This window comes from Struthio camelus, chromosome 4 (genome assembly GCF_040807025.1).
Source record: "Struthio camelus isolate bStrCam1 chromosome 4, bStrCam1.hap1, whole genome shotgun sequence".
NCBI lineage: Eukaryota > Metazoa > Chordata > Aves > Struthioniformes > Struthionidae > Struthio > Struthio camelus.
Window position 1 is genome coordinate 60193124 of NC_090945.1, and position 10462 is coordinate 60203585.

Below are 10462 nucleotides of genomic sequence, written 5' to 3' on the forward strand. Positions count from 1 at the left end.
TTGTCACTGCTCCTGAAGCCCAACCAGTGAGAAGCAGAGACAGTAAAATTAAAGCTAAAATTCATTCATTAGATGCATCATCTTGGATTTAAAAAAAGAAAAGCAACACTTTTATGGTTTGGGAAAGTTTTCGTTGTCATTTTTATCTGGGATTTCATGGAGTGTCAACACCAAGTTCTTGATATTCACAGATCTACAGGGCTAAAAGCTTCCTGCAAAGAGCGTCCATTCTGCAGAGTTGCACCAGGGCAGAAAGTCTTCTGTAACTACTCTTTTAACATGATCCTTGTGACCGCTTTAGGGAGTCACAAGAGTGGGTATCGCTTGAGGAGAAGAAAGATTAAACATTCACAGATTTCTTCTACCTCTGGGTAGCCTCCATTGGCCAGAAAGTCCCCTGAGCCAAGCAAGATTGCGCTGTGCTCTGACTCCAGACATATCACAAGCACTCATAACGCTCCATGGGTGCTTTAACTGCCTGAGAAACAGTAATGATTGCTCTGTTAGAAAAGAGAAGGGAGGCACTGAGGAGCACAACTGTGAACCAAGTATCTGAAGAGGCACTGAAATAGAAGAAATGTTTAAAGCAGGCTCCTGAATGGAAAACTGAAGGAATGACGATAAGGGAAATAGAGCCTATACAGACCTTTTTTGTAAGCAACAATGGGAAATGTCCCCTAACCCGTGGATAAGAAATCTTTGACTGCTCTGAGTTTGTTTTATGTCTTCTGGAGATATATCTGATTTCCTGTATTTCTTATCTGGAGGAATGACTAAAAAAAGTTCTGCCAGTTTATTTGTCTGGGATGAAGAAGAGGGACAAGGTGGAGCACAAGGAGACTGTACGTGATTCTGTGTATGTGAAACTATTTATATTAGCAAGGAGTGAGGCAGTTTTCACTTTTCTGGGTGAAGCCAGATCACTGTAGTAACTCAGAGGATAGACTTTTTACTTCACATGGTACTGAGAAGAGAGACTGTCTTCTGGCACTCCTCTCTCTGCTCTTCCTCTCTCCATCTGTTTCATGGGGTCAAGTGACAAAATGAGTGTCACTTTATTACACAGTTTTAACTACTTCCTTCTGCTCATCACTCTCTCTTCTACATCAAAGTTATTTGTTATAATTAGCACTGTTTTCACCACATAAGTACACCCTAAAAGTAGTGTTTGCATTTCCTTGAGAAGTTTTCATTCTATTTGTTCAAATAATGTGCCCTATGGGGTAATTAGAGTAATTAGAGTAATGCAAAGCAGAAAAGGAAAAGATTATTTTAAGGTGCTAGGGTACATAAGTGCTCCTGGCACTAAGGTTTTCAAGATAGCCGTTTTATGCACTGAGAGAAAGCAGCTTAAAACTTTAAGACTGTTTTTCATCTTGATAAAATATGGCTCCTTCACTGTCTGTTGCTGAGCTATGAATGTAGTAACAGTGATAGCATTATAGTGGCAATGAAATGGGTTATGGGATATTGATAGGAAACTCTCCATAGACATGATTAAACTCAGAGAGTCTGCTCTAAAAAGTGTGCCATTAGCAACAGGAGCCAAAACTCATGAAGAGTTGAGGCATTTTGTTATTTGGATGGGGACTCAGCTGGTGCCTCCAAGGCCATTGGTTATCATTAAATGATCTGAGGAGCTGCTTTGTACTATGAAGAACGTGAAGAAAAACAGGATTAGGACTCCAGGCCCATGAGAACTTGTCTGGCTAGAACTTCTATGTTTCCATGGATATGAGGCAATAGATATGGGCTGAGGGCTTTCACAGGTGGAAAGAGACAGGCGGTTGGACTTTGTTCACTAATCAAGGAAAGCCACTCTACCCTCTCCAGCTTATGTAAACAGCCTTATGCCTTTGTAGCTTTGCTGCTGTTTTTATTCTCTTGAAGGTAAACACAAAAAGCTAAGTGGATGCCCGCTGAGTCTGGCAGTGATGAACTGACCCACTTCACAGCCTCAGCACTTTTCTTTCTCAGCAGCATTTGTGCAGTAAGAAACTCTCTTTTTAGCTTGCTATTTACATCAAACAGTATATAAAATACTCTAGTCACATATAACAGCTATTTGTAGTTCCTGCATTTTTTCCTCAGAACCACAAAAGAACGAACATGCTTAAAAAGAAAATTCCAAGCAAGCAGAAGCACAGTGAGTTATAGATGTCAGCTAACTAATGTTTACTTATTTAACTCACCAACAAAAGAGCCTGGTATGGAGTTGACGTGAAATGAAAGCTCAGGAAGCAGAACTTTAACATTATTCTATTTTCACTGAAATTTTTTCAGCTCTATCTCTATTACCATAATGAATTTTATGAAGGAAATCCAAGGGTTTTACAAAACTAGTGAAAGCAGCCAGTTACTACTTACTTTTATACCTGAAACCTCAGTCTTCAAAATCCGAAACAACATGTCTTGTAAGAGGAAAATGAGTGCTGGAAAAGTTGTCAGGATGTATTTTAATATGAGTGACACACGGGGAAAATGTTGACTGAGAAGCCTAGAAAACTACTTACATGAGTTTGCATGGTAATTGCATCCTGCTATATCTGACGTGTCTCTTGTGCAAGGAATAGCTCTGTGTTTCCATTAAATGTGGAAACAGATTATCTCCCACTTTACAGTGTCTTACTCTTACCAATGTAAAGTAGGACCAGTAGGACTTACTTCCGTTGAGCTTTCTCACCTTCTGTGGCAGTTTTGACTATCTTGTTGAATATCTTTTAAGAATCCACCTCTGTCTGTAATCTAAACACAGGAAACTAACCTTCGATGACAGAGGAATATCAGTGTATGAATTGCAGATAAAGGGGAGCAAGAGTAGAACATCCTGGAGCCCCAAGCACGAAGAAGCACTAATGCTAATATTGTATCACAGTTGCTTATCATCATTTGTGGTCTGCTACAGAACAATATACAAATGGAAAACAGCATTAATCCACGTGGCATCACATATGCACAGTTTTAGAAATTAGCTTGAGTTTTCTCTGCCTTTTGTCCCTCCCTCCACCTTGAAGTCTTCTCCAATATTTCTGTGTTCTTCTTTATTTCAATACCCAGCAGTAACAATCAAAAAATTTTCATGCATATTCGTAATGATTTTGGACAGCCCAGAGTAGTCAATCCTTCAAAACTGCCAGAACTACTCTGGCAGTTAGAGATGTTACTGATCAGCACTTGAAACATGACTTGCATATATTTATCAATCTCTTACAAAGCCTAGAATTTTAGCATGATCTTTGTGATGGTGGAAAGCTTCCAAACATCAAAGTAAGCAGGATTTTTGGGGGAAGGGGGTTCTTGGGTTGTTTTGCAAGGCATAAAATTCTCCAGGTAGTCATATATGTCTCCTTATAAGAATATTTCAAGACACTTTAAGTCTCTCATTAAGCTACCATATATTTCGTGAGCATAAATGAGGAATCAGCATTTGCATTTTGCCAAGTCAATAACACAAGCAGTAAAGTATTATCGTAAACAGTGCTTGATGTCAGGAAGACACGCTACACGTTTCATGTTGAATCAAATTATAACACCTTGTTGTGGAGGAAAGGGCTCTTTTCAAAATATCTCAGGGAAAAAACTGAGACAAGCTGCTCCCACTAGGTTCCTCAACTAGTCAGATCCAAACCGGCTCTGGAGCCCTGTCTCCCATAGCTGCAAGGTGTAGCAGACAAGCCAGCTAGCGGCATCTTGCTTGTCCGACAGACCCATGTTCCTGAACTACATCGGCTCCGAGGGCAGCAGGGACCGGATGACCCTGTCATGCACACAGGAGAGCTATTACTCTTTCTGACCCCACCAGGGTAGCTGTGATGCAGCTGCTGCACTCAGGGAATTAGGTCTTTGCCTTTTGGAATAAGAGAAACATCTGGCCTTCATTAAGCTGCTGCATGCTCACAGGTGGTACTGAATTCAGAACCAGAGGGTCATTTTGCCCTCAAACAGGCAGAATTATTCCTCTATATGCTTCTATCTCCAGCTCATAGTTATAGCCTGCTCTATGTTTCTGCTCTTGCTTGAACACTGAACAGATGTATCCTGTGTATGGGGGCACTGTGCAAATCCCCCTTCATCTCTGGCACACAGTGTCCCATTATCACTCAAACCTAACTGACTGACTTCAGCATAATTGGCAATGTCCTTTAAAGAAAAATCTTCAACCACAGAGCAGTGCTTGTTAATCCAGGGAATATACTTTCTTGTGCCTGTTAGTTCAGGCCTGTATCTGTGTCATCCAAATCACATACACAGCCTGAGTCTGTGGATATTGCACATCGGATCTTGGAAAGAAATCATCTCTTTTTGATGCTGCCAGTAACTTGAGAGTAGCCACAGAATATGTGTTTGTCCCCTCAAGCCGAGACCTACAGGAACATTTTCAGTCACTGCAGCTGAGTCACTTCCTGGAATTTCTCTGCTGTGCTTTCTTCTCCATGTTCCATTAGAAACCTTACTTCCTGCCTATAATTTAATGTTCTCTGGATGTAATTGAGCCTTATATAAAGACAACAGCATACTAATGGCTTGAACAGGGCTGAAACAGAAGATTAGCTTACATAGAAAACAGAGAGCTGAAAATGAAACGTCTCACCAGAGAAAGTATGGAGTGGAGCAAGACTGTCTTTCACCAATACTGACTTTAGCCAAAATGATCTGTTCTCAGACACAATAGTTTTAAAACTTCGGCCGTTTCTAAAAAATATTCGATATCTATACTCTCTTCTGTGGTTCCTGTCCTGGACTGGTGGTGGGAGAAAATACTTCAATATATTTATTTTCTTTAACATTCTAAACTTCTTCTGTCATAATAAGTTCAGATTGCTTAGCGTTTTAATACTCTGAAATGAAGATACCTTCTAAAAGTGATAATGAATTTGGGGGAATTAAATCCTACTATAGCAAGTAAGAATACCTTTCCCCTGGGAAAGCTAACCTATAACAATTCTTTGCCTTTGGGATCACCTCTGTTTAATACATAGGAAACTTAATCAAATACCATCTTAACTTTTTATTATATAATCCCAGCAATTCCTGTTTCTGTGCTTCATAATGCTTCCGAACTGAACAAGGATCAAAAGCAATCACTTTTAAAGGACCTGCAGTCATTTCACTCCCACAATGTTTTATCATCCTCTGCCTTCTCTTTCTCCTTTCATCTTCCATTAACACCCTGTTATTGTTGGGTTTTAAGGAAATCAGATTTCAGCTAAATAAAACCATGTCTTTCATTGCAGATAACTATTCTTTTCAATGACCTCAAGATTTTTAAGGTGATTCATCTGTCAGTATAGGGAGAGAGGAAGGAAAGGGGTCTAGATTTGTGAAAGAAATCATGCAGCTTTCTGGATACCATCCTTTCTTTATACACAGTGGAAAGATTATCTTTTCTCTGACTTCAACTTTGTTAAAGCTTTTACTAAAGCCCCAGGTGAACAACAAATACGTGCTAAAGGGAAAGGTAAGTATTTTGTTATTTTCTAGTCCAAGCCTTGCTGTATTGAAAACCTTCCTGCATCTCCTTAGGATAACTTTTATGCAACAAAAAGCGTTCTGTCTTTCACTTAGAAGATTTAGTTTACCTGTCCTTACAGTTGTTTAACAGCTCTCAGTCAGAGAAGACAGTTGATAATGCTGACATTGACTTCGAGAAGAAGGAAGACTTGACAGCTGTCGGAGCACTTAGGAACTGTAAGACAAAGGTAAAATAGAGAAAGTGAAAACAATCGTTGGAGGAGCAATAGCAATTTCAGAAATGAGCTAAGTTCCCCTTCTGCTGGGAAAATTCCCTTTGAAGCTGGAGGAAGCTATGTGCATTCACAGGATGAAAGAGGGAGAAATGGCCTCAGGTGTCTCAGATACTTCTGACTAGTTAATTGTGAGCATTAGGATCCCGTGTCCCAGTAGAAATGATAAGAAAGCTCTATGTTTCAGATGACTAAACACCTTAGTTAGTTAGAGTTAGAAAATATTTCCAGCTCCTTCTCCAAAGCTTATGGTGCCTGGCCATTTTGTCAGAATCTCACCATTATGCACCAATAATTTACTAATAAATGCATGTATTTTTCGTAAAACCATGATAAATTTGAGCAACGGAGCAGCACAATGAGTTGTTCAGTTCAAAAGAAGAACCCCAGGTGATTCACTGATGCACCTTTTGTATCTGAATTCAGTTTCTCTCTAAATTTTCTAGAGAAACTCCTGTAGCTATGCCCTGCTCAGCGCTAGTTCTATGGAGGTTGTTTCTTTAATCTGCTTCTGGTCATAAACATATACCATTTCAAACTTGCAAGAACATCTACAAAAGAGTCTTGTTTTCAGCTAGTCTGTTTATTTGAGAGAGCTCTTCTACTAAAGCAGTTGGAGTAGATGCTCTGCTATAAACAGATTAGGCATCTTGCCAAATGGACGCGTAGAGGGTACTTTTTCAATCTGAAGGAAATTGTTTACAGGCAGAGGAAAAGCAATATTTTACTTAGTGCTTTCACTTTACACTGATTAAAAGTTAAGGAAACACTGTTAACCTGATTTTTACATCTATCTTCTTTCAGAGCGCTCCCAGATGATCTTAAAACCCATCAGAAAGACCTCTTCTTCTTTTTGTCTATAATTAATCAATTTTCCCTTTAATAACTGACAATACATGGAAAATGTAAACATGATTTGTTCTTAAAAATATGTGGAGTGAGGGAATACATATATGAGGGAACTCAGGCATTTTACAGTAGAAAAGCTCTATTAACAATACAGTTAAACCAAGTAGCATTAAAAATAGTTGAAAAACAGAGCAAAATAGGAAATGAGAAGAGCTACCTGCTATTTTCTTTTTGTAAATTTTCCTTTTTTAGCTTTATTAGTGTCAATTATCACTTACATATGAAGAGCCAGGGTTTCATGACGGACTGTTTTTTGGGGAAGTCTTATAGAAATTTGATTTGACAGTTATTGGCTTCTGTTTAAGGATTCTCCCCATATAGACGGAAAGGCATTTCTCCTATCTGCCGAGAGAGACAAAAATTAAATTAATACCTTAATAAACATACTAGATCTACCTAAAATGTTTCACTGAAAATAATTTACTTTTATTTTTAGCTTACTCAGGGAATATGTCTGCCTGACGCACCCGCAATGACAATGCTACACACTACTGAAACGAACCTGAGTATTTCCCAGTTTTCCTGATGTTCAGAAGTGAAATGAGGCAAGTTAAAGCTCAAAACGTCTGTACCTCAAGGAGTTCCTGAGCACGCGAGTGCACAATTTTCGTAATTTCCTTCAGATTTGAAAATCAAAGCTTAAAATTGAAAGAATTTTCACTTTAAGCAACTCGCTATTCCACAGCTACAGAGACAAGGCATAGCAGTAACAACATCCCACTGTTCCGAGTTATTAAGGCTATTAAGATTTTTTCTGTGGGGAGAAGTGTTCCACATAGGGTAGAGTTTTGCCATTAATCCAGGTGGAAGAGCTTGTACTCCTATGCAATCCCATGCCTTTGGCAAACGCTTTACTGCTTCTGCTCTTAACGAATCCCACTGAACCCCATCCAGGACTGCAGGCCATACATCCATCAGCAGACATAGCTGGCTGAGCATAGCTGCTCAGTGATGTTAGCTAGTCTCTTTTGGGGTTGATTTGGGGGCTTTTCTTTGGTTGACTAGTGTGAAATTGCTGCTGATTAACTGCTAAGCTGAATGCCAAGAGGAAAGTAATGCTGAAAAGTTATTTCAGAGTTATACTCTACTATGTAGCTGTTATTATCATTCTGGTAGATGTGCCTGAATTTATTTAACATAGCTACCTGGGGCATTCAGCTACCTCTGCTTCTCTCTACATTTTTTCTGCTCCTGTAGGCTGTTAATAACACATGTTTAAGGCCAGTTTAGCTACATTTATGGGAGTCTCCTCTCTGTAGTTACTTCAAGGACTACACCCCTAAATATAGATTTTGGAGGGCGGGGAATCTTTAAACAAGGGTGGTTCCTCCTTTAGTGGGGTTTCCTTGCGGAGCAGGAAGGTCCAGTACTTTGAGTATTTAGATGTTCTGGACCTCTTCCACTTTAGGAAGTAATTGTGACATTTGAATTATTGAGATATATAAATTATGAATTATTTGACTATTTGTCTATAGACATACTGTAAACCTCTCTTTGCCTTATTTCTGTGGGAATTTTTTCTTTCTTGTCTAAATCCTGAACCCTCTCTATGAGCTGTTTCTGTAATTTGCTTCTGATTGGTGGGAAATATGCTTTATGCAATACAACAATACTTTGTAATAATGTTTGGCTAAAACAAAGCCACACTTTTTACTTTTTACACATTAGTTAAATCTGCAAATATGAATTATAAAATAGAGTGATCATATATTACGATATTTTTATCTGACTACAGGTTTTTCCTGCAGCATTGTCTTTGTTGAAGGTTGATCAAGAATTTCATTCATGTTTCAAAGACTTTATTTACAGTAGTTAAAAGTCAGTTTACTGATACTTGCAGTGTTAGAATAAGAGCCTCAGTTTAAAAAAAGTCAATGCTCTATGTTACGGATGAATTTAGCCCATTCTTTGCTTTCAATTAAAGCTATCAACTGACCTCTATATACAGGCAGTAGGTTACCTCTTGAGTTCTAATCTAGCAGGATTACAGGACAAAGTCTGAATTTCAAAATCTTGGCTTTCAGCATTGTTTGTTAACATTTAAAGATATTCAAGACTCAATATTATGCAAGAATATCTGATTACAAGTTGCTTATAGAAGAGTCAGTTCCAGGTGTATGGGAACAGATAATTGCACCAAATTCTCACAAGTCCAAAGCACACGTAGGAATGGCTCAATTTTGTTTCCACAGTTTTGTTTGTTCTTTTTGGTTCGCTTAACTCTAGCATCAATTGCTATTTTCTCCTTGTTTATCTATTCAAAGAACTATCTCTCTCTACAACTTGTTCTGTGTAAATGTATATCTATAAGATCTCTGATGACCCACAGCAATTTGCTGTCATTATAATAGTCTGCTGAGAATGAGGAGAGAAAATGAGAGTTTGTTGTCCTCAAACTTCCCAGAATGCCTACTGGAGAGACAGTTACCCATAACCACAGAAAGAATAGCATAAGGACTAGAAAATGAAAATGTAAATGCAGTTTAAAAGTTGTCACAGGTGATTATTTGAAGTCCTTTTGGATGTTGACAGCATAATAACATAGCTAGCTTCATGATAACAATGGATTGGATTGGCCTTTTTTAGAATAATACAACACAGGCTAACAAGGTACAAGTTTACAATTAGATTAGAAAATCTCTAGTTGCACGGTTGTTTAATATATATGACAAGTTGTAGGATGCGTAGGGAGTGATGATGTTCTCTGGACACTTGTATTAAGTAAAGTATTTAAAAAGAGATCTTATTTGATCTCTGCTTCTACAACACAGGAGGTGAAATATATTAATTTCACTGCGCTAAAGCAGTAGCACCTCAAGTAGAACTTCCGGGAGCAATGTACTAAAAGGGGAAAATGTGGAAGGATGAAAAATAAACAGCTGACCAAACAGCAGTCAGTATTGATGCAAGGAAAGGTAAGCCACTCATGAACACTTTGGAAACAGGCAAAAGAGCACACTGTGGCATGACTCTCAGAGAAGATACAGCTGCAAAGCCTGAGGTGCGTCACTAAGGACTGGCAACTCTCAGTCTTTCTTCTATAAATGGAAATTAAAAGGTGATATATGTGCTTAGGTGCTTACTTTGCAGTAGATGGAGGAATCATGCAATATTTTATCGAAGCCTGTTTGGCTGAAGAAGCCAAAGATACTAAAAAGATTATTCTTTGTAAGAACATTGCAGCTGACTGAAGTGGTAAATGCTACTATTTTGCATTCAGCCAACATAATAATAAACAAATATTAGGAGAAATTTCAATATGACCTTCTATTACTCACTTCTATTCAAGCAAGTTAAGAAACTTACAGGTCACGGTGAGTCCATAGGAATCTATACTGCCTTCCAAACCTGACCAGCAAAGTCACTTGACTGAAGAATGAAGTCATTCTGTTTCAGGCTTTAACAAGCTCTCAGTATTACTGAGTGCTCATATACATTTGGCAAACAATCTCTTGCTGACAACGTGACCTAAGTGTTGGATGAGCAAAGATACACAAATATAGATGAGCTATTGATAATTGTTTTATCCCTGTTACTTACAGAGTTCAGATAGCTAAAATGATACTCTAAAATCTCAGCTGAGAACCCATCTGCAAGAGATTTTCAGAATGCCTGACAAAGTTAGTCATTCTCACGGCCTGATGTGTCCTGGATAAAAGAACAGCCCTGAATTTACAGAAAGAGGTATTAAGAGGGTATCAACACAAATCACAGGTCTTGTTTAATTGATGTTGTAAATCCTCTTTATTAACAGTTCTTCAAGTGTTCTGGTCAAGAATTTAATGGAATACAAACGGAGAAAATAATTA